Below are 26,629 nucleotides of genomic sequence, written 5' to 3' on the forward strand. Positions count from 1 at the left end.
CACTCATTTGCAGTACCCTGTAAGACCATAAAGGGCAATGTTCCAAATTGTGTTCTTGGTCCTGTGATCATTCCCAAGTTTAATTCTTTTTAGCAGGTCTGGTGCATTCTAACAAAGGACTTAGTTACATTCTGAGCTGACTCTTTTAGCAAAATCCTAGTCAAAAAAGAATATCCCTTTAGTTCATAATGTTATCCTTGTGACAGGCGATTAAAATGATTCCCAGTAAGAAAAGGTCAGAAATGTGCGAGAACTGGTATGATCAGTTAATTGACAGGGCTAATGATCCATGTAAGACGATAGAAGCCAACTCACAGCTGACTTGGACTGTAGGGATTTCTACACCATCATTTTTTGCATTTCTTAACTGATAGGTAGCTGCAGTTGTTCTTAAACATAATCAGTCTTAAGAAGATAGTCGCGATTGAATTAATAAATTTCATTCTCTCACTTAATAAACACCATGAAGTAATTAAATGCAATAACTTTCCTTGATACGCATTTTAGTAGTATACAAATCCTTGTTTAAGGGATCATTAAGTTGTGTTGTAAAGATAAGTTTGAGAGTTGCTTAGTATCACAGAAGAATATAAAAAAGAATACAATTTAAATTTTAAGCAGATGTATTTACCATTCGTACACTAGTAATAAAAAATGGTAATTGTGTTCAGAACAACTATTTTTTCCAGTTTTTTTTTCCAGTTACTTTGTGTTATCTAGACTAGCCTTCAATCTATTTTAGCTTTCCCTATTGTAACAGGATTAATTGTAATTACCGTATTTGCTCGATTATAAGACGAGGTTTTTTCCAGAGCAAATGCTCTGAAAAATACCCCTCGTCTTATAATCAGGGTCGTCTTATAATCAGACCTCAAATAGGTCTGATAATGAGACTAAGATCCAGATCCCCCGCAGCGATGCAGAGGACCTGGATCCTCCTGTGTTAACCCCCTCCCCCCCACTTACCGGTGCTTCTGAGTCCCCGGTGCTTAGTCCGGGCTGCGTGTAGAGCTCTACACGATACAATCGCGTAGAGCTCTACACGCTGCCCGGACTAAGCACTGGGGACTCAGAAGCACCGGTAAGCTGGAGGGGGGGGGCATAACACAGGAGGATGCAGGGGACCTGCATCCTCCTGTGTTATGCCCCCTCCAACTTACCGGTGCATCTGAGTCCCCGGTGCTTAGTCCGGGCAGCGTGTAGAGCTCTACGCGATTCGCGTGGAGCTCTACATGCTGCCCGGACTAAGCACCTGGGGCTCAGATGCAGGGGACCTGGACCCTCCTGTGTTATGCGCCCCCCCAACTCAGAAGCACCGGTAAGTTTGGAGGAGGGAGGGGGAGTGTTAAATGGGGGGTGTAAGGCATTTCTGGAGGCAGAGTGCTCTTTGAAATGCCTTTTAACCCCTTTAATGCCACTCTGCCTCCTGAAATGCCTTAAACCTCCCTATATGCCACTCTTCCCCATAATACGCCTTTTAACCCTCTAAGTGCCAGATAGGGTTAAAAGGCATATAGGGTTAAAAGGCATATCATGGGGCACAGTGGCATATAGGGTTAAAAGGCATATCATGGGGCACTGTGGCATTTAGAGGGTTAAAAGGCATATCATGGGGCACAGTGGCATATAGGGGGTATAAGGCACTTCTGGGGCAGATGTGCATAACTGGGGGGCAGGTTGGAAAATAGAAGGAAATAAAACCAAAATATTTTTCTCAAGCATACCTTTTATTAAAAAAGTGTTTAAATGAATTAACATTTACTGGTAAAACTTTTTTCCTATAGGGTCGTCTTATATTCAGGCTTTTTCTTTTTTTCCTAAATTAATATTAAGATTTGGGGGTCGTCTTATAATCAGGGTCGTCTTATAATCGAGCAAATACGGTATTTATTTCAGCCAGTATATCCATGTTAATGCTTATAGTGGCTGAATGACCCCTTTATGTTAACATAATTATCCCTTTGCAAATGGAACCCCCCCAATGCATTTGCACTCCCTACCTGCCCCTTCACCTTGGCTCGCATTGATTCCTTTCAGCAAAATACATCAGCCTGCACCCCCATTGTTAATAATTGTTCAGGTTAAATTAAAAGGTTGAAACTGATAGATACTATGTGTGTACTATTGGGGTTGTATTAATGTCTATATCTCACTATAAAATTAATAATAACTTACTGTACTAAAAAAAAATAATTTAGAGCATACTAGAATATAAATGGATTGCCACTGTATATTGGAGGAATAAATCAACATCGATTGTGAAATTTAGAGCAAATTGGGGATATAAAAAAATGTAGAAATCAAAACTTGGCCCAAGCTTATAACATCATACAAAATGTAACAAAATGAAAGTCTCACTAAAGACGAGAGAGACACTGATATGTTGAAGAAAGGTCACCAAGGTATATCAAATAAATTTTGTACAGCAAAACATTTTTGTTAATCTTAAACTCATCTCTACTCTATGAGTTTTCTTGATATGAAATGTCTTCTATTTTCTTTAGTATAGTTGGTATCATTAATAAATAATACATGGTTCTACGTATAACTTTTATAAATAGGGAAACATGCTTGAATATTTTATATTAATGTGGGATGTTCAACTCATGTTTAGTCGTTAATGAGGCTTTAAAGGTTGTAGCTACTGAAGAACTAAACTTGCTATAAAAGTGGTATGGGGCTATTCAGTGATGTAGCTACCTTAGGCCTGACCCAGGGAAGCAACCCCATCCTCCCCATGGTCATTATCCTCACTGCGAAGTGTCTGTAACTTAAAGGCACAAAGGCAGAAATCACTCTTCTTCTAACCGGCCAATTCTGCACCATGACACCAGTTTTGAAGCCATGGTGCTGTCAACCTTCTGGACCTGCCAGCCTAGTCAGTCTATGCCTGAATAAGTCACCAAGGCTATGTGTGATTTGTGTGGCTGACAGTAGTTTACATGTGTAGTATGTAGTAATCAATGTGGCTGAGAGGAATATACTAAAGAAAGGTGTGTGTTTGTGGTTCATTGTAATCTGTGTGAGTATCATCTGTGTGATGAAGAGTGATATCTGTGGGTAAGAGGCCAAGAATGGTGTGTGTATGTGTAGTAGATAATGAGCTAATGAGTGGTTGTGTGTTAGATTTTGATCTGTGTACCTGTCTCATTGGGAAGTCTCTCTCTCACTGAGCCTCAAAACAAATTAGTTTAATAAATATCGCCCCATACCTAATCGCCCAGGGATGTGCATACTCCTTTGATACGTGAAAAAAATGCACCTCTTACCCCAGCAAAACTACTCACAAAGGAAAACTTATCACAAGATGATGCTAAATCTGTAAATATAAACTGAATATGTTAATATAATTGAAACTATAGTCAATGATCTTCTAGTTAGTTTTCTTCTTTGTTTCCAATCAAATAACATACACAGGTCAAAAAGATGGTCAGTATATTCCAGATTATTGTTTCTGTTGTTCTGCAAGCTGTTAACGGTTTTGTTTGTTAATTTGCAGATGTATTCACCAACGTCAGGGCTTTTAGGTGAGTTGAACATTACAATATCATTATCTAATTATGTATTACGAAGAGCATTGTTTCTTCTGAAAAAAAAAAAACAGTTGAGTTGGCTGCATATAATGCATAGATAACATAGAGAGATTTCTTAAATGCCATTTTTTTAACTGTTATTATTTAACTATTTATTGGGGTTATCAATCATAACCATTCCTACTGGGATCTGCACTTCTTAATTAATTGTAAAGTTGGAATTGTTCAACTTTCTTATTGAGTCTTTTTAGATACCGCAAAAAGTATCTTCTGATAAATAGCCACCCCGAATTTACAATTTGTGGATACCGGGCGACAGTGAACAAGCATTCTTTTTAATTAAATGGCAACAAGACCTAAAGAAATATCTGTGGCGGCCAGTGTCATTGCATGGAACACAGCATACTCGGTTTGGCGGCTGCTTTGTGAACACACATTTTGGAGTAGTACAAAGAAAAAGCTGCCAAACATCAGAGAGTTGTTCTGAACAAAATGTAAGGATGAGATATCAATGACATAACAATGCCATAAAAGATTATGCAAAAGCCTTTTAAAACCCGTTGATGTTGAATGACAAAGAAACCCAAGAAATGCACACCAGTGTCAACTAGTCCCTGTTACTTTTGTGCATGTGAAAACTGAATTTCAGCCTCTCTCCTCAGTGAGTTGTAGAAGGGCAAAGATAGAGGTCCTTGGCAACAGCTCATGGCAAATAAATTGTTCCCCTTGAAATTAATCACAATATCGATGATCAACACACAGTAAGATCACCAAAATAAAAACAAAACAAAATAATTTGACTACTAAAAGTAAATACGTATTAAATGGGACCTCAACATCATCAGGGAGTTCCCTCTAGTTACCAGAGCGATCTCTGGGATTCTTGGGATCCCTTCTGCTATAGGAACTGACAAGTTAACGTGTATTTGAATGAAACGTGTGAGATTAATTTTAAAGTTACAGTAAGAAGACCAAAAAAGCTCCCTAAAAGGTCATTGATAAATATCGAAACATAAATTTGACTTGGACAGCATAAAATGAAACACTGTTTGCTCAAGTGGTGACCGTGTTAATTGTATTTATGATATTATATAATAGCAAATTAATCTACTACAAATACATGCCATAGTGGCCTTCTATTTGTCGGCGGTCTACATCTCCCATGATGCACTGGTTTAGAGCATCATGTTGTTTAAGTGGAAAATCAGATATAGGACAGGTGTTATGTGCCTTTCTTATTTAGATATGCTGTAATAAGGGTGAACCACATATAGCGCCCATATAAATAATAATGAATTATGTATTATTTAAAATATTACACTTGAAGTTGTAAAGCCTGTTAAGTGGGGAAAACTACATTAAATAGACAGTATAACTTTCATTCTTAGGAAGACCGAAATATTTTTTTTTTCCCATCATTCAACATTTCTCTGGAAGGTTAAATTGCTCCTTCTCTCTTTTTTTTCTACTATTGATTTGAAGGTTTATCTATACCCAAGGAAGCATCTTTAACTCAGACTAGTTATTTACCTGGAAAAATGTTGAGTCTGAAATCCCAAAAGAGCCCTTTTAACTGAAGAAAGAGCTTTGTGGAATGTCTGTTCAAAGCAAATTAAAGGGCAACCTCTGAGGTGGAATTTAAGTAGCTACTGGAATTCTAGTACTGATCACAAAGTGCAAGATATAACTCTTATATGTTAGAAATTACCTATGCTTGTTTAAAGTACACTATTTGCAGATACTATGATTTTTTTTGTATTTGTTTTACTGTTTTTATTAAGAATGACTCTTCCCTTTATCCTCCTCTAATGAAAGGGGATTAAAGCCTTATTGGAGTCCAATTCATACATACATACATGTCATTGGCTGTCACTATTGATATCAATGCGAGCTCAGCTTCAAGGAAACACTACAATGCATAAGAAGGAAGTGTACCTAAGTATGTTTCCTGCTTTCGGTACAGTCTATTGGCAGGACGAATTTCTAACACCAAGACCAAAAGAAACCATACACAGATTTCAAAGCCTCTAAAAATGTATTCAAAGTTGACCCCAGTATGAATTGGTGTGTTCATTAGAGAAACCTAACCTTACAGGTCTTCTGTAATTCTCTTTCTAATCGTTACAACCTCAATAATTTTAGAACCTCATATTTTACATATTTTCCTTAATCTCCCTTGCTTTCCCCTTTGAGTATGTGTTGGGACCGTCCTTGTCATGCCCCTGATATAGTTTTGCATTGCCCTGATGCTAGGCCTTCTTAGACTGTCAGCCTGGCACATTACCAATCCTTTATGGAGTTCATCTTACATTTCCTCTACTTTTCTTCTCCGCTGATAAATCCTCATCTAATTGTATTTCTCAGTATTCAGCCCCTAGCCACCAATACACAGTAGGTAATCTGTCTGCATTTGGGGTGACTCAGATTTTTATGAGGCTTTGATGGTATAACGTGTACACAAAACATGTAGTTTTAATAATTACCATATCATATATATTTCATAATAAAAGAATAGGCTTTGTAAAGAAGCTATCGTTTATGATTTATGTTCTCTTTAGTATTTTCAGAGTTGCTCCAAACACGAAAGTTATTTTAACCTGGATTCTACTATGTTTTGTGAAACACTGACCATATTTGATGACAATCTGACATTTTATATGTTTTTAAGCCTCTTAAAAGCATACCACAGACTAGTATTACCCATAGCAAAAAGTTTAATTCTTGTCAGTGCCTAAATATATTTTCTTTATTAGAGAGCTTCTTGTGTTCTTTAATACACTCAAAACTTATTATAACAAAGACAACGGTTCTAGAAACAAGTTGTCAGTGTCTAATGATCTAACATGATAACTGTTATTATTTTTATTTATATAGTACTATTATGTTCTTCAGCACTGGTTAAATAGGACATAACTAAGGGTAAAGTAGACCCTGCTCAAAGGATCTAGAAGGGCTCAATCCTGCTGTAGCACACATCCCAAAAAATAAACTGCTGAAGGGAAGGAAGTAAAATAGGCGACTTATATCGGCAGATCCCTATTGAAGTTTTGTTATTGAAGCAATGTCTGCAGTGTTATGGAGCTATAATCTCATGAGAATGGCTCTCACTCTGCTGTGTCTGCTAAATGTTCATGCTTCTATACAAATCTTATTAGATATAGTTTATAATCTGTGGATTCCAAGCATAACAGAACTATTTGTATGCTCCACTCTTTCATTATATACCTGTATAATTGTTGACGTTGGCATTAAAATATGTTTATCAATATGAAAATGTATAATTCAAGTTTTAAACTAGCATAATTTTTTTTTTACCACGTATATATGTTCTCATTTCATCTAGGCTAGCCTTTACCATCGGAACAATCATTTATCCATCATTCTTTCTTTAATTTTCACATAGAGCTGAGGTTTAACAACTTGGCCACGAAGTGCAAATAACAGTAAAAAAAAAAAATATGTATACAGTGTTGCAGCCCAGGACATCTCAGAAATGTTGTTATTGAATAGACTCCCAGGGGTTGTGTGAGTTTGGACTCTTAACATTAATTCAGTCTGATCATCTACAGTTTACACTTTTTCAATTCTAGTGAGTCCATAACTCACTGCTGCTTGGACGAGCAAGCTTTCTATCCTGGGGAAAAAAATAGCACTGTGGAAAAATGCATTTATTTTGGTTGGCAATGAAAATGTATAAGCACAATTTTTTAGTTTATGTATTCGTATACAAAAATAACAATAATACATTTTGATTTTCAGTTTTCAAACAGGTTTTAAAAAAATAAATGGTTAAATAAAATGCAAGATCCAATACATCAGAACAAATACTGATTTGGCGTAAAAAATATCACTTAAAAAAAATATCTCATTTATTGATGCCGGTTGTTACACTGCCACACTATTAGTGAAAAAATAAACCACATGGTTTAAAAAAAAATAACAAAAAAAAAAGATGTATTAATGCTTTCCTAGTTCAGAAATAATAATGTTTTAATAAATGTGGAGGCATATTTTATATTTGCAATGATGTATGAGTTAAAAACTTGAAAATAACATCTCTAAAACACAGAGATTGAGCTTCAGACCTTCTTGCAAAAAAGGGATGTAGGGAATGTGTTTATAAGAATTCTGGTTATATAGTGGTATACATAAAGGGGTCCATTCAGGAAGAAAGTGAGTAGTCAAGTCAACTTAACTGACTATAATAGACTGAGGTTATATGCTAGTTTTTTTTTACAATAGCATTTTGCAAGTTTCAGGTGAGGGCTTGCAAGTTGCCTGCTCTTTTACCTTGTATCCACTTAACTCTCCCGCAGGCTAGTGTATGTAATGTGTGATTTTTTTTTTTGTGATTACTAATGCGAGTTGGCATTTGTGAATTTACAAACGTTCTCAAATTAGTGAATATATTAAAATGTCCATATAGAGAGACTTGTTATGACTAGCAACGACTCTGCGTATATCAATGTTATATAAGTTTTCTCTTTTCACTCTGTCATATAATACTCAATTTTTTCTGTCATTGCATTAAGCAAAGGGAATTTTAAAATGGTTTCCTGGCTATATATGATTCTGGATGATGAGATTACTTCTGAAACTTCTCTCTATATGTTTTGAAACGAACCTTAAAATTTGGAAGATGTTTAATGTATATGAGCAGCTATATAAATGTTTGCAGTCCATAGGGTAGATTGAGCTCAGGTTATAGGACAGTTACATCTGCAGAATATTTTAATCAGAAGTTAGGTCAAGGTGAACTACTGAAAGTCAACTCCTGTCTTTTGCTTACATTCCAATATCCATTTACCTTTCGGGTTCCAAGAGGAATTTCAGTCCCTGATCAACGCTGTGTTGGTATATCATTTACTTACATTTATTCATATAGTGCAGGCTGAAGGGCCCAGGCAATCTGATTAACATATGCCCTGCCAGACTTGGGACACATTTCAGATATGGAAACTGTCAACAGTACTAGTAATTATCATTACTATGCAGTGAGAGCTTATTACCAATAAAACACATGTGCCTAAAGGGACATATTTTTTTATCTAGAAAATTGGGCTACACCTTTATATTCCCACTTTCTTTATAGAGGTGTCTTACGTATTTGTGCCTTAAAGAGCCTGCAATGGGAATCCTTCCCAGTGTGTCTGTGAGGGAGAGAATTATGAATGCTATACATTGTTTCAAAAGTTTTCTAATATGACATACATGCTAAACCCATACATTCCCACAGAGGCATATTTATCTTTTGGGGATATGACTCTCCAAGAGGCGTGCATTGCCTTTTAATGCATTCTATGGATACCGTGCCTGATCAGCACTGTCCTCCATAGTGTTAATGGGTTGATTAAGGAGATCAGTGATCTTCTTTTTATCCAGCCCATTTGGCAGCAGAGCTATAGTGAGTCTGATTCCTCAAGAGGGCAATTGACTGTCTTTTATATGGCAGATAGGCTGCTGTCTACCTTGAGCTATTACCCTATGCTTGTTTAAGAGGAACAGTTCCTCTTTTGACCCCATATCCTCCTGTGCCCTCAGAATGTTTTCCTGGTACGTGCGTATCAGAGCATTCTACATCCCTTATACAGAGTTTATAAATTTACATTATTCAGTTACCTAAATAGCTTCAAAAAGTTACAAAATAATAAAAAGCATTGATAAATCCCTTCCTTCTGTCTAGAACACCCCTGAAAAAAAGTGTTTCTCTTGGGAATCCTAAGTGTTGTTAGGTATGGCTTCATCTTTCACCCTAGATTATTGATTTGATCGATAGCTTTGGATTTTACAGTGTAATTAGGCTTTTGTCTCATATGGTTACATTTATTTAAAGTTCCTATGGAGGCCACTACTTAATTAGCACAATTCCAACCTTATTATTTGTTTGAAATTATATGTTTTTACATAAATATGTTGTTTTGCAGTTATTTCAATTTAGTTTCCACCTATATTTGTTTTGCTTATAAAAATGTTTCTAATTTCATCTGCCTATATAATATTCCTTTGGGCATTTTTGTTGAACAAGCATACCTTTAATGATTTCAGCTGTATCTGCTAAAGTAAGTGGAAAAAAAACCCATAATCCAGGCTTTTTTTTCTTAATCTTGTCACCAACATGTCAGTAGATAAATCCAGTAGGGTTTGCAGGGCATGAATTCAGTATGGTTTTCATTCTGTTATCTCCTATGTCAATCTTAGTTAATAATTCTACTGTGTAAGTTTATTTTTTTCTGTTGTGATACTGCGAAACCGTATTTCGATCATATTAAACCCTTTTAACATAATATGGATTCAAGGTTCTGTTGGTAACATTTGTAAGTATAGGTAAGTATAACACAGCAATAAAAATGCATAGATAATATACAAATAAGCCAACAATTTCTATGTAAAAAATGCAAGATACTTTGGCTAGTACATTTATGTAGGTCACTGTTGAGGAATAGGCTGTTGCTATTAAATACCAGAGTTATAAGGTTTTTTTCACTAAAGCAGGCGTTTATAGTCACTTATATACATAATCGATCTACACATGTGAGCTTTTTATGCAATAAACCCTTGAGTGAACCTCTATAATGCATAGTTTAACAATAAACTATTCAAGGTCAGCTCAGCTCTGGCCCTTAGGTTTGTCAGGATGGTCCTTAATAATACACAGTGATGTTGGTTGTCCTTTTAATTCTTCCTTGTCCTTTTAATTCTTCCTTGTCCTTTTAATTCTTCATTAAGGGCTTTCACGTGCTTTCTGTTGTCCAGGTTCACTGTCTCACCAAAAAAAATCTACTCTGCCAGTGAAAACAAATAGTAGCCCTAAAGTTATGTTGGGTATGCTTTATATAAATGCCTTAGGAACTCTCCCCATGATGCTTGAAGCTTTAAGCAGGGTTGTAGATTGACCGACCTTCAAGATGTGCAATTAATCTCTTGAGCAGAGTGATAAAGGAGAGAGTTGGCAGTAAAGTTGTAGTTTCATCTCATTAACTTCATTTTACCTTATGACGGCCAACCTCAGTGATCTTCTGCCCGAGTGTATCGCAATGCATTATATATTTCTGTTGTACTTAATCAAAGGGACAAATTGTACATGTCTTTTTTAGGTGTGATACATGATTGTTTACAATTGATTAATGCTGAGCATAGACCAGGCACAATGCCTTGAATTTAGATAATTAACTGTTTTTCCCCTTTTTAAACAATTCCCAAGTATTCTTACTATTACATATTATTTCTGAATTGTCATGTTACCTAAAATTAAGATTTTAATTAATGACTTATTTTCAACCCACACAATTTGCTGTTGCCGTGTGGACATTGCCTCACATTTTAGAAACATTTTTCTTCTGACTTTAAGAATATTGCAGAATAACAGATAGCAAAATATACTTGATTTTAAGCGGAAGGGTTTTCCATCACCTTTACCCAATATAACTTATGTTATCAAAATATACTTGTGCATCAAAAACAAGCTCAAACTATTTAGATTGAGGAAACTGGGTTGTCAGGTGGAGGAAAGAGAGACAGTGGGCAGCAAGCTGTTGGTCATTCTTCTACCAGCATGCTGACACAACTTCATAAATGAGAGTGATTCTGCAGCAAAATGTCAACTCGGTCCTTCTTCATTGGAGTTTTTCTTTTAGAATGCATAGCAACACAAGGTAGTTGAAATTTGCTTTAATGAATAGTCTAAATTTTGGCACATGTGGTTATCTTTTCATGTTGTGACAGTATAAACCCCAGGCAGATGCCTATTTTGGCATTTGGGTACAGGTGCTATCCAGAATGTAAATATATATTGTGGGCCAATGCTCCGTTCCCCCATTCTGTGAAAAATCCATGCCGGCTTTTCCAGAAGGCTAGAAGTCTGCAGGATCTGGTCTGGGATTCCTATGGGGCCGGCATCCGTCACAGGTGCTGGGCATTAAAACCCCTGGAGCTTGATACTCAGGAAGACTGTTGGGGGAAGAAGAAGTTCCCTGCACTCCCAGGGCAAGGAGAGGCCCTGAATAAGAAGACCATCCCTGAGCCAAGTGAGGCAATACCTGCCTGGACATTTTGTGTGCTGTCTGAGGGAGGTTTTCCAGAGCCTGGCGTAGCTGGGTCTGGCTGGGAGGTTGAGGTAGTGGGTGGTTAGGCTGGTCAGTCTGGACCAGCATAGTTTAGTAAGAGAGGGCTCCAATTGGGAGCTAGGTTTTCTTTTTATGATTTGTTTTTTGGGGGGTTTGAGTTAAAATAAAGTGCTGTTTGTTCAAAGCTGCTGTTCCCGACTCTGATTGCCCTAGAGGACTGTGCTTAGGACCTCTAAATGTGACATGTATGGCCCTCATGCTATAGGCTTTGTCTCAATGTGTATAGAACATGTACAGCATGACAAGTCCCAAGTCTAGGTTGTTCTAGTTGCCATCCTTTCCTTCCTTAGGAAAATATAATAATAATTATTATTCCCCATGAATGTATCTCTTCTCTGTTGTTAAGTTGGTGATAACTGTAGATTCGTTCAGGCAGCCTTTAGCCACAGATCTTGGTTTCCCTGAGGTAAAACAGACACTTACATTCACTTGCTATATCTAAAATATTCACACTGAAGCTTCTAGTCTATAATTAGTTGAAATAAAAAAAATAAATCACACTAAAAGGTGTGAAGACAACCTTAACCTATACAGAATCCGATGGCTCCAAGATGATTCTCTTCTTATTGTTCACTTAGTTTTTAGCTCAGGCAAAGTATATTTAACAGAAATTCGAATGTGCCTTTAAGCTGGCGTAGATAACTGTCAAGGCCATTTCCTTAAATAAATCTGAAAGAAATTGGAATATCTAGCATATCTAATCAATTTGGTGTCTGGCATCTCATCTTGATATTCTCAGTATTGTATGGCGCATTTCCTCAGCTGTGAAATATACACCTGAGATTACAGTGCTACCAGGCTTGTTCTGAGTTTACTTGTGAAATCAATTGCTTTTGTTATGCATACTTTGTAATAGATTTGTTTCATACTGGTTTACAACTAAGGTGCATGAATAAATAACCCCCTCGAGTTTTATTGTCAACGCATCCCGGCATCACATGTTTCCCCAGCACAATATTTATAGAAGGAATATTGGATTTATGCATCAGCAGGAGACATTTACCAAAGTAGCCCAGCTGAAAATTAAAAGGAAGACAAGTGCAATAAAGAATAGGGTCACATGGCATACTGCGGGAATCATGGAAACTGTGTTTCCGCCACATAGTCTCTACTTACAAGTTTCTTTCCAGTCTATTAACCCCTTAATGACAAAGCCTGTATATGTACGGGCTCAAAATGCATCGTTTTCAAAGGGTTTAGGGACCGCCCATTGTCCTTAAGGGGTTAAGAAGACAGTCATTGTATGTGTGCACCCTAATGTTTATGCAATTTTTACGAGAAAAGGTGTGGGTTCTGCATCACTTCACTCAGGAAATCCTATTAGGCTTTCTGCATGGCAGAAATCAAGTGACACGAGAAAAATATTGTCTTATAATTAGGTGTCACATTAACATAGAAACAACCCGATATGTCTGTTACACCAAACTCTAGTAATTTATTGTGAAATTATGTGATGTATTTTATTTTAATTGGTTACACTATATATCTACCATTATTTTGGAATACTTGAACCATATCACCAGGCAAGCCAATTTGATTTGAATATGAAATGACACTAGAACTGTGAAAAGGGAAAATGAAGAAATCCTTATGGGAACAAACATCGCCACTTGTGCTAAAAATGAAAATCAATGGAAAGAAAAAAAGTTTTAAACCAAAGGGGACAGGAATCTCCTCTTTTATCGGCATCTCTGTGATCTCTGTGAGTTGATCCCTTTGCAATGCGCCTAGTTATGATGTCATATCCTTCACTCCACACTCTGAAGGCATGATTAGGACATGATGAAGAACTCATTTTAAACTCAAAAACATGGCAGAATATGAAACCTTTAACTTGTGGAGTAAATTGTGAGGTTATCTGGTCAGCCATCTTATGACAGATGTGTTTTACAAATAATCATCCTGTGTAAGTTTTTGCTGTATGTAATGATAGATATGTTAGTTATTCATAGCAACTAACTAGCTGCATATTGAAGTGTTTAAACACTGTACAAACTGAAATGTTTGCCACCAATTTTTAGTCAAAATCCACGCCTGTCTTCTTGACCCACTTGTGTCATATGCAGCAAGCTGTGATATTACATTCTGCCACCTTTTCCTACGCTTCACAATGGCTCGGTGCTATGTGAAGTGTATATATCACCTGTTGAGTTTATCAGACAACTGGTTCCTTAAAAAGATTCACATTTAGAATGTTCCTGAACAAAATGTACAAAAGTTTTATATGTATATTTTTAACGCTATGTATATATATATATATATATATATATATATATATATATATATATATAAATATATATATATATATATATATATATATATACAATATATATATATATATATATTTTTTTTTTTCAGTTTTTAAAAAATATATATACAAATGAACAATGGAAATGTTGCAATAATGTAACAGAGTGATATTTTACCCTTTATCCAAGGGTTAAATTGTCAAGAAGTGGGGTAATGCTGGTTACAAAGCATACGTGGGAACAAAAATAATGTCTCAATAACAAGCCGGTTTTCTACTATGGTCAACACCTAGGAGTTAGCACGTTGCAACATTTTATTGGCAGAAGGGAGGCAAACCATGAATGAGTAAAGTTAGCTGTACCTGGCCCAGATAACAGTGGATGAAACCTCCCACCCGAGAAGAACCCAGAGTGCCTCAAACCAGGCACTCAAAGCTTACAGCCGCATACCCAGTCCCACCCTACACATAACATAAACAGAGATCAAAATAAAGAAAAATACAACCCCGGGCCAGTGAAAGCCTATCACAGTAGAAAGGCCAATGGCACCTAGAATGAATAGGAGGCTGCCACACAAGTGTGGAAGTATCTAAGGTTCCAATGTAAGGGCCTCATTTATTGAAAAAAATGGCCTTCCTTTCTTTGCAGAAGGATGGCTCCATCCAGTCCATACTGAAAATAAAATGTATTCTGGAGAGCGTTATGGCCAAAGCTGAGGGCTGAGGACTTAACCATTGTGCCAGTATGAATTTATTGCCTTCTATCTTTTGCCTTTGTTAATCAGTACCTTCATTGCCCAGTACGATTGCGAATAAAGCACAATGTATGGATACAACAAATTTGTAATCCTAATTTTGTTGTGCAGTAACTGCCGACAGATCACCAAAAACGAGTTACCTGGGAGCATGACCAAAAGCAGTGTAACACATATGCATTTGGCATTGAACGTTTTAAACAGTTAGGCAATATTTGTATTTGATAACTCAATGTTGGTGTAACATAAGATCTTTGTAGTATTTTCAAGTGCATTTCACTATAAGATCTGGAGATCAGGATTCTCACAGCCTTAAGGGTAGCATCCACAATTTGCTCTACGTCATGCTCTGGTAGATCAGCCCTCCAGGGTATGAGATTCCAGATTCTACACCGGTCTGATGAAGCTGTCAATTTTAGACATTGTGACCTCCTGGGCTCTGTGTATGATAGTAAAATTATCAAAGGGGCTAGTGATATCTCACACCAGGTGACAACTGGTGATTTGTATATAGTATAAAGAAGGAGGGGAACTTATTTTATTCCATATAGTGTATCAACTAGCAAGGTTCAGCAATTCAACCACATGTGTAAGTTAGCAACATAATGGGTATGAATAATCGTGCATATCCTGGGAAATTAAGTTAAGATACCTTTCAATAAGTCGGTGGGGGGGAGTGTTGTATTGGTGGCACAAGGCTTTTCTGGAGGCAGTGTGCCTTTTAACCCTCTGTATGCCACTCTGCCTCCAGAAATGCCCTTATACCCCCTTATATGCCACTCTGTCCCATGGTATGCCTTTAACCCCTTATATGCCAGAGTGGCATATTGGGGTATAAGGGATTTCTGGAGGCAGAGTGGCATAAAGGGGGTATAAGGCATTTCTGGAGGCAGAGTGGCATATAGGGGGTTAAAGGCATATCATGGAGGCAGAGTGGCATATAGGGGGTATAAGGCATATCAGAGAAGCAGAGTGGCAAGCCTGGGGGCAGATATGCATAACTGCGGGGCAGGCAAATAAAAGGAAATAAAAATAAAAAAAAATATTTTTCTCAATCATAGCTCTCATAAAATATGAAAAAAAAACTTACATGAATTGATATTTACTAGTAAAACTTTTTTCCTATACGGTCATCTTATATTCAGGCTTTTTCTTTTTTTTCCTAAATTAATATTCAGATTTTGGTCGTCTTATAATCGGGGTCATCTTATAATACAGTATTATTATTATTATTATTAACCTCTACATCACTCTGAAAGGCAATTCCAACTTGCATTTTTAAGGGGAAACCATGTGTTGCTGTTAGGTTAGTGCAAAACACACTCATGTAACACACAAGTGTAAACGCAAGTTGGACATTTGTTTGTTGTTTAAATGCCAACTCACATTTACTCGACCTTCAGTGAATAGACCCATTGGATTGGTTGTAGCAACTGTTAGTGGTACAACTGTAAGTAAGCCAAAGTAAGCCAAAGGAAAGGAAGGGTAAGAAAAATTGATAAATTGTATGATTCCCAAAGCAGTAGAATTGATAGATTCACTTATAAATAAAAAATATGTCACTCTAGAGATCATTGGCTACCTAAGAATATTTATAGATTAAAACCAATGCAGTAAAATCCATTCTGAAATTATATATTCATTGCACATATATATGAGTTAGACATAAAGGGTTTTTTGCTCTAAATCCATTATTTTCATTATGGTGAAAAATGTATATTAAAAGTAACTTTTCAGCACGAGTAAAGCAAGTATAATAAATTACCCATGCAAGATCTAAAATAATTACAGTGTGTTGTACTCATAAGAAAAGTGGAATTGCTACACACATGGCTTTCTGATGGAAAATGGCTATAGTTTCTGTCCCATTGCTTAAGCATTTACATCCCATTAAATTCATTTAGTATTTCAATAGTCCTTTCACATAATATCACAGTTTGGCTAATTTTATTCTTCTACCTACTGGGAAAAATATTATGTGAATAATAAGGTATGCTTCACTTAACGGTCTCTGGGCAGGTTTAAATGAATCATATATATTTGGGGTGCTAACTCATTACCGTAGACCTTTTATTAATACACAATTTGCATTTATACATCCTTTTACATTTCAATGCATTTTACAATATATGCAGTTCTAGAGATACGTGCCCATGATTTTTATTTCTGTGTCGGAATAAAAACACCTGCAGGTTTTTTTTCTATTCAATGAATATTTTGAATCTGCCATGGCAGTTAGGTTGGCCTACTGTCTTGACAATCTGGGGGCCATGCCATGTGCCACAGCAAATATCATATGGGTCCTGTGACCTACATTTTAGATTAAAACAATATATTACAGTATATGCTATATATGGCTGAATACATATAGGAATGCATGCTGTATATGTACAAATACAGGCTTATGCTGCTTAGTATTTGCAGCAAACCAAAACATTATGGATGGCGCCGTTTAAAAACAGCTGGGGTACCCAAATTTGCATATATATGTTATCCATGCATACATGACTACTGTCCATGGCTCTAGTGAAAATAACCGAGCAGGCCTACACTGTATTGGCAAAGTCAAACTCTGACAATCTGTCTGATGACACTCAAACTGCCTCAGAATCCTATATATGATACCTCCAGTGTCACCTCTAATTAAGAGGCCAGCCCACCACAGGATGACGAGCCCTGGCTGCCTGCCAACATGGTGATACCAGATCCCTTTTAAGCTGTTTCTCACTCACAGCCTGTTGGATCTCTTAACTGACCAAACAGATTTGTATGCCAGTCAGTACTCAGCAGAACACCACAATTTATCACATGCTAAGCACCATTTCTAGAATCTGACTGACCTGGCAGAAATGTAAAAACTTATAACCCTAAACCTGCTGATGGGCATCACCCTACACTAACTACCCGTTTTCTTTACTGCAGTGATTAACCGGGATAGATTTTTCAACCGTCTTTTTCACATCTCTGATAACACCCTGTGCCCTCCTTGAACTGACTCATCGTGTGACAGTCTTTCCGAAACAAGACCTATTTTAGACCATCTATCTAATACATTAGGGGACAAGTCTACACCCCACATCAGAATATAGGCATTAATGAGTCCTTGATGCTGTATTGAGGAAAGGCTAATTTTAAAACAATATATATATATATCTTCCAAGCTCTACAAGCTTTGTGAAAGTGAGACATGGTACACCTTCCCCTTTCACATTTATGAGGGAAAGGACAATTAGAAGCCACAGGCTTCTCTCTTAATTCTGGTTATCATGTGTATGTGGATAACAGACCAGGCAAAGTTGTGATTCTGTGATGGCTTTCCGCCATAATGAGTTGTTGGTAATCAAGTGCAAAGGCCACAAGGATGTGTGTATGTTGTCCACGATACGAGTCCACTGTGGCAAAATTTGTTAGGAGGAAATATATCATCAATCTAACGTGCATAGCAGATTACAATAAGCGCATGCGTGGTGTTGACTTGGCTAACCAGTGCCTGAAACCCAGCAAACCCACAAAGCCAAAATTTGGTATAATAAAGTTGTCACTTATGTGATAAAAATGGTAATGTTTATGTATAATTTGTGTCAAAAGGCAAGCACCAGAAGAGTAAATACCTCCCTTCAGTCCCAACAGAAAGTCATCCAAGTTATTCTTTTTGAACAGCCTCATATGCCTGCCCTTAGAAGTTATTGTGAGACTATGTGACAAACATTTCCCAGGATTCCACCAACTCCCTCCAAAAATAAGCCACAGAGACGTTGTATAGGGTCTGCTGGAGAAAAGGACATTTCTGTTTCAACATTTAATCCAAATGTTGGACTTTACATCTAAAAATGATTTCAAAAGCAAGCCCTATCCTTCCTTGTATAGTATATAGTACAGTATATAATTTGTGTGCGTGCATAAAAAATTAAAAAGGAGAAGCATGACTAAGGAAACATTGTATAAAAGTACTGAAAAAGTCTCACGTTTTTGGGCGCAAAACACAATCAGTAAAGAAGGTGTTAAAGAAAATAATATACTGTATTAATGGTTGCTGGAGGAAGGAAAATTGTATTAAGTCATGCTAACACATTCAAAATTTGAGTAAAAAGCAAACAAAGACATGAAGAACGTTCTTCCCTTTGTAATCCACGCATTTATTACGTACATCTGGCTTAATAAAAGCAGCCCATATACGCACACAATAAGTGCACAACAAGTTCAACTAAGTACACGAGTTTGATGCCAGATTATCTTGTTTGCAACTTAATTATGTGTACCTGAAGATCAATAATTATTGTAATAAATCATGATCTGACGTTGAATCTTAATAACGCGAATTTGTTAAGGAAATGAGTAATGAAAATGTATTTATAAAGTGATGCTGAGTGTCCAGTAAGTGTGCATCAGTACATAAACACTGGTTTGTAGCGTTTTCACAAACACTTTGTCTCTTTACAATGCTCAAACATAACACCTACCTATTGTATTTGTAGAGCCTAAATATATAATCAGGTAACGCTTCCTCATATGGTTTAAAGTGCATGGCATGCGCCCGAAAGAAATTATAATTAACGGATATGTGTGGAGTAACTTTTCCGTTAATAGAAGTTTACCATGAACAGCGGATATTCACTATGAAAAAAATGAATGCCCTTGGGATGTGCAATTTAAAATGTGTGAAACAGAAGAAAATAATAATTTACCAAGGAGAACAAAGGTATCTGATTTTAGTCTCACAAAACATCTCAAGTATGAGTCTGGAAACAAAGGAGGAACAAGAATGTCTGATGAATTAGATAAGCAGGTTAAACAAAGATTCTGTATATTTCTGCAGCGCTTGTCTGCAATCATTTTAATCTTTCTTTTCATAGTTTATCAAGTAATTTTGCAAATTATAACCTTTTTTTTTTGCAGTTATTTGCTTCAATTCATTTGTCCTGATTAAAGATATTAGTCACTGTGTACTGAAAGCAGCTAAATTAGATTAGTTTTAACTTGCTATATGTGTCTATATAGAAATTCCTCAGAACTCTATATGTATTTATTAACGCATGCAAATTGTAGGGAAAGAACTGCAGCAGAATAAGCAGTGCTTAGGCACTTTGTACACCCTCTCAGCATTTGTTATAGGAATAGTATACCACTTTAATACTATATGGAATGATCCAGTAGTTAAATTGGTTAAATATGCATTCAAACAAACACCCCATGATCATATAGGCTTATTAACTACAAGAAAAAAGATCCACCATATGTTGGTTGAAGCCGGTAAATCTTGCTACATTACATTGTACGTTATGTTTAGTTTCAGGTCCGCTGTTAATTAGCATGTTTTCCACGCAGTATGAGTTTAATGAAGCCTCCACAGTTTTGAATAACAGCTGCGTCTATATGTGTATCTTATACCGGCACCTCAGAAAGTAGTAGACTGGGTCTTCGAGGACTAAAGGCTAACGAGGCCAGACACCTAACTAGCATACTAATTGTTGGTGACAGCTGCATGTTGCAGAAATACATGAATCGTTTCTGCGGATCTGTGTAGACACAGTGACGATGCCACCTTAGATGCCACCAAAGTGGATCAAGAGTCACTTAGGGTTCCTACTTAGGAGCCTCCTAGCAACAGCTGCTGTTAATGTATGTGCAGAGCTGCCTGCACAGCCATCGTTTGCTGTTTATCAGTGGCAGTCTGTACTGTACACTGGCCTTCCTTCCACTGGTTTCAAGGTTTCAAGAAATGTCATGCTTCCCGCAGTGGCCTAGCCACACTGACACCAGGGGCAGATTGTGGTAGCCTATAGCAGAGAGCTGATCCTTAAGCAGCAGTGGGGGGAATTAATATCTGAGGTATGAGGGCATCTGAATTGCTTATGGCTTCCCAAAACATAGAGCCACCCCTGAAAGTTTCTTTTGGCAACTTATACGGTCTGAATGGAATGCTGAGAAAATCAGTACTTTAGTGTCCTAATCGTTATTTCCAGTGCCTTTAAGCTGGTTTCTATAATCAGAGAAACAAGTGAACAATTTTATTGAACTCTAGTCAAAAATATATTGCCGTTGGTACAATGCCATAATTTTTCTCAGGTGATCATGTATAACAAGAAATTCTTATACAGTGGTGAATGTGTAGGAATCCGCAGGAAACTTCCATTGTTTACTAAGGTGACTAGACCACCTTACACCACAACCCCAATATGTCATTTCTATATCCATTTTATCCACACACAAACGACAGTTCCCTGCCGCAATGATGACTAGATAATACATTAACCCATCTAAAATTAATCAAAATAGGCTCATTGTCTCAATTCATTTTTCACAGTGGCTTCTCTTGCTCTGTGACATGGCATTTATCAGACAAAGTTATGCATATCTCTCCTCCCTCTATCATTTCATTTGACTTATGTATTTTCTTTTTCGTAATCCTTTAGCTAGTATTTAGTTGGAAAATTTGGAATATTCATCCAAGCACTGTTGCTCGTGTTTTTAATTGGTATTTGTGCTATTTTGATCAGGGATCGCAAATAAGAAAATGTGAGCACAGTACAAGCTGCATGCGTAAAATTAAGTCTGCTTAAAAGGTAATAACAAATGTTTTGTCTGTATCTCAAGCACAAATTTACAATGTTAGTTTCTTCATGTGTTCAGCCATTGTTATTTTGTCATTTCTAACTAGTTTGTACTAAGCTCTTGCAATTTTAACATCTGCCATTAACAAAAAAGTCAAAGTGTTCATTATTAGAGAGAGAGAGAGAGAGAGAGAGAGAGAGAGAGAGAGATAAATAACAAAATGTATCTCCATAGCATCACTCACTGGATGGAAGAATCTGGGTGTGGAGAATCATACCTAATGGAATGCATAGTACCTATTGCAAACTTTGGTGGAGCAGGGGTAATGGTCTGGGCTGTCTTTTTTAGAGACATTTTGTAGACAATTGTATGATTCCAACTTTGTGTGAACAGCTTGGTGGAGGCCCTTTTCTATTCCAGTATGACTGTGCCCCAGTGCACAAAGCAAGGTCAATAAAGACATGGTTGGATGAGTTTGTTGAGGAAGAACTTGACTGGCCCGCACAAAGCACTGACCTCAACCGTATGGAACCCCTATGGGATGAACTGGAACGAGCCAGGCCTTCTCCTCTAACATCAGTGCATGACCTCACAAATGCTCTGCTGGATGAATAGGCAAAAAATCACATAGAAACACTCCAAAATCTTTTTGACAGCCTTCCCAGAAGAGTGGAAGCTGTTATAACTGCAAGGGGGGCAATTACATATTTAGAATGCAATCTCATGAAGTCTTGACTTCACAAAACTGTTTTCAAATATTATATATATTAAATAAAAAACAAACAAAAAACACTTATCAGCCCCGAGCTAAACTCCCCAATCCTGCTCTCCAGCCCACCCCATGGAGATAGAGATCTTTGATGAGGAGCAAAAAATGAAGCGGGAGGAAGCACCTTAGCCAGTGCATCTTCTTGGCTTAAGCTCACACTATTTCATTCTTGGTGAGCAAGCCTAGCTCAATCCTAAATGCATTATGAGAATGATAGCCATTTCAAGCTAAATCTTTGGCCATGTCCTATTCATTATAGGCCACATTCTTCTTCTTGCTAAGTTCAGGGTCACACCTACAATTCTATTCTAGGACAGTGGAGACAAAATTAACCTTGGATGTAAGTGCTTTGAGATTTTCCTTATAATGTTTATTTTTAGTTCTTACGATAGCAGTAATTTGTTGAAAGAATGTTTCTATTTGTCCATTTCATGCACTGTAGATAGAACTGGGAATAATTAATAAAAATTGTATCCATTCAGATTAGGTTAAAGTGAAATTGTATATTGCTGTCAAGGAGCAAATCTGGTTTGAAAACCACTTGAACGTTTATTTTCAGAGATTAATGAGTCACAGCCCAAAATGTATCTCACCCAACAAAATATATCTATCTATCTATCTATCTATCTATCTATCTATCTATCTATATATATATATATATATAGAGAGAGAGAGAGAGAGAGAGAGAGAGAGAGAGAGAGAGATATACTGTATACATACATAAGTTGCACTTTGGATCTAAATGAAAGAAAAAACACAGTGATCTATGGACTTCTGCATTAGGATTCATACAAATTAAAATTTTTAATTTTAAAGGAGGGACCACCAACAAAACCAACAAAAAACAAAGCAGAGAGCTTCAAATTTTTGTTTACCTTTCATTGCTCTCACGCTCTCTGTCAATGTCTCCATACCTTCTCCGCTGACTGCTTCTTCTCTGCAGCTCCGCTTCTTCTCTTTTCTCTTCTTATTCGTCTGTCTTTGTCTACTTCTCCCCGTTATCAGTTCCGTTATCCAGGTACTTTGGAAAAACGGCGGGGCCTCCGCACACCCCGTCTCCTGCGATTGAATGAATGGGGGAGAGGATGTCCCCATGGTGGCTCCTCACTTTTGCATATCTGAGATAGAAGATTGTATAAGGGACAAATTAAATAGAGTTAGAATAAAAATGGTGTCTCTTATCAACAGAAAAAGAAACTAAGGGTGGTTAAGGGGTAGACTGTTTGTCAGTATTTTCATTTATTGACATAAATACACATTACACATGTGATATCTGATACTGAGGATGGAGGAAAATATCCTCAATCATACTAAAGAGGTAGATATCTATGTTTGGCCAATGTTTCCAAAAAATGGCGTTTTCACTATATACAACCAGTTATATGCAACTTTTATTAATACAGGCAAAATTTGGGCATCTGAGAAAAGTTGCCTTAATTGGCTATCATCTAAAAATCCCTGAAACTACTAAGCGATTGGTGAGTGTCAGCAGAAAGCTTTGTTTTGTTTTAATGATTTGTGCCTTTTTCGAAGCAAGCTCTTTTGAAACCATTGGTTTGCAGTTGAGTTGCACTGGCTTTGTTAACCTTAATAACTGTGCATGGAAATAAGGAAGCTGAAGTAGCTTGAGGCATTTTTGGACAGGTTTCATAAAATTAATGTTTAAGGAATTCTTACATAGAAATGCTGTGTTAAAAAGCATAGGAAAGCCAATTATGATTGAAAGAGGATGCCAAGTGAAAGTAAAAGAGCACATCAAGGATTTTTGCTGAGGTTTAAGAGAGTTTATTCACTTTTAGTGAGTATCATAACAGAAAATCTCAGTCTGGGGCTTTTATCAAGATATAAAATCGCTAAAAGACCCAGTCAGGGGCTGAAATGTTGCGCTTCAGTTATGATCCCCACTAAAAGTGAACCTCAGAAAAAATGCCTTTAAATACCCAGGTATGAATATACTCTACTGATATACAACATATAAAGTATATACCATATTTGCTCGATTATATAACGACCCTGATTATAAGACGACCCTCCTAAAATGTGAATATTAATTAAGGAAAAAAAGAAAAAGCCTGAATATCAGACTACACTATAAGAAAAAAGTTTTACTAATAAATATTAATTAATGTAAACTATTTTTTTCATATTTAATATAAACTGTGATTGAGAAAAATGCATTTTTTTGTTTTTATTTCCTCTTATTTGCCAACCTGCCCAAGTTATGCACATCTGCCCCACCGTTTGCTAATCTGCCCCCCAGATATGCTTTATACCCTCCTATATGCCACTCTGCCTCCCAGATATGCCTCTTGACCCCCTATTTGCCACTCTGTCCCCCAGATATGCTTTATACACCCTCTGCCTCCCTGATATTCCTTTTAACCCCCTATATGCCACTCTGCCTCCCTGATATTCCTTTTAACCCCCTATATGCCACTCTGTCTCCAGAAAGCCCTTCTACCCTCCCCATATGCCACTCTTACCCTCCCCCGATTTACCAGTGGTCCCTAGACTTGTTCCCCGTGCTTCAGATTCCTTGGTGTCTGGTGGGGCAGCAGGTGGACATCTGTGCGATGCACGCAGACAACCTCTGCTGCTGCTGCCGGCGCTTCCGCCGGGTTTCTATGAATGAACACTGAAAGATCATGTGATGCCGGTGCTTCGTCATCAAAGCCACAGAAGAAGCGCCAGCCCCCAGAGAGGAGGATCCGGGTCCCTTGCAGCTGATTAGAAGATGACCTCGAATATAATTTTTTAGAGCAAATACGGTCATTAAATTCTTCCCCAAGACAAACTGAGGATATAATAAACCTTCTTCCCTAGACCCCCTAGATTGTAAACTCGTCTGAGCAGGGCCCTCCTCACCTGTTGTCTCTGTAAGTCAATTTGTTACATTACATACTACTTGTTATGTCCTGTCTACCCATTGTACAGCACTATGGAATTTGATGGTGCTATATAAAACAATAAATAATAATAAAGATAATAATGAATTTAAAAACAGGTCTGGATAAGTCTTAGTCGCACCAAACTGTGGGTCCCCCAAAGTCATGGTCCCTAAAAAAAAACATTGGAAAGAAATACATTTGGGGGCAAGCTCTTCCATCCTAGGGAAGCTGGTTTGCCTAATGTAATATACTATATTTGCGAGTTATTGAGCAAATAATTTGGTTTTACAGTACATCCATATAATTTGTAAATATATAGAGATGTATTTGGATATTTTTATGAATTTCTAAAGCCATGCTTTCACTCCATTATGTCAGTAATAGATAGCCCTTCTGTGCTTCCGTCTGTCAGCTTGCTGAAACTTTTGATATTAATCTAGTGCAGTTAACTTTCTGCTACTGTCCAGAAAGAGTCGTTTTCTTTCTGTATATCCTTCTTTGTTATTATTTTGGAACAGTTATGTGTCACTTGTGTAAGCAGCAATCAAAAGTATCTGGACCCGTTGCACTGTGATTTGATAAGCCCTGAATCTCTGGCTGCAGCTCTGTCTCGCCGAACAGTCCACACCGCATTGCATCCAATACTCTTTCGTTGATGCAAAGTGCTTTAAATTTGTGTCTGAGTCATGTACATCACTTTTTATTTCATCCTACTGACTGCCTAAGCCAACAGCAAATTGGATTCATCATAAAATATAAAATGTAATACTAATATAATATAAGTCAGTATTATTTATATATTTGAATTTTTTCAAAACTTTAAGTAGTTATTTATAAAACAAATTAGGTGTAAACCTTAATCGTCCGACCACAGTCATTCATTTTCCTGCTTATAAGATAATTCCATTGGTTGCTTGGTGAGACCACCAAAATTTGCACCTGAATCAGTTTTTATTCATAACCCCCTTAATTTTTCATGGTAAAAATAATGGATTCTACACAAGTATACGTAGAAGTCATTTATGTAAATTGATATCATTCTCAGAAATCATATTTTGTGAAATATCATATACTGTAAAATGTCATACGCAACACCCAGGCTAAGGGCCCCTGTTGCTTTCTTCATTAAAGGGTCTCAGATGACACCTTCACCTTAGATTTAAATCACTGCTAATCACTTTGATACAGTGCAGCATAAACTCATTACAATATTTCTTAAAAGAGCAGTAATTATTAAAAATATTTTTACATATAGATTCCAGGTGCCTCTCCCTCGTTTCCTCTTTCCTCCCTCGATGTCCCTCTTTACTCAGAATGTATGATGTGTGTGCATCACTGTGTTCTGCAGCTCAAAATTCACAATAATTTGTATTTGCAAAGCAGTACTTAGTTACATAAACAGCTATTAGCAACTAAAAAATGTCACATAACAATCCTGCGTAAAGCTCTGACCCCACCCGTGAAATTGCCCCTCTTTGGCCACTTCAAATGCTGGACAAATTGCTGCTTCTCCAACAACAGGAAGACGATTTTTAACTGCTATAAACCATAGGCAATTTATTTTTCGCGTGCATTCTGACTGCCTCGGAAAACAGCTGGTGATATTGAATCTCTTATCAATTACAGGGTTTAAAATCATCCTCGCCAATATGAACATTCACTGCACTGAACATGGGGGAAGCGATTACCAGATTAAAAACAAAGCTCTCCTTCCTGAATATGAAAAACATTACACGTTAACGTTAACAAACATCTTTATAT

At 37.0% G+C, this 26,629-nt stretch overlaps 1 protein-coding gene across 1 annotated transcript in view; it reads left to right on the top strand.

Moving 5' to 3' along the window:
* CDH18 (cadherin 18) overlaps window positions 1-26,629 on the top strand; it is a 234,589-nt gene that overhangs the window by 19,954 nt on the left and 188,006 nt on the right. The window contains exon 2 of the mRNA XM_053468337.1: window positions 3,500-3,527. The gene's annotated coding sequence lies outside the window, so the exon portion shown is untranslated. The remainder of the gene's footprint in view (window positions 1-3,499; window positions 3,528-26,629) is intronic.

Source organism: Spea bombifrons, chromosome 5 (genome assembly GCF_027358695.1).
Source record: "Spea bombifrons isolate aSpeBom1 chromosome 5, aSpeBom1.2.pri, whole genome shotgun sequence".
NCBI classification, from domain to species: Eukaryota; Metazoa; Chordata; class Amphibia; order Anura; family Pelobatidae; genus Spea; species Spea bombifrons.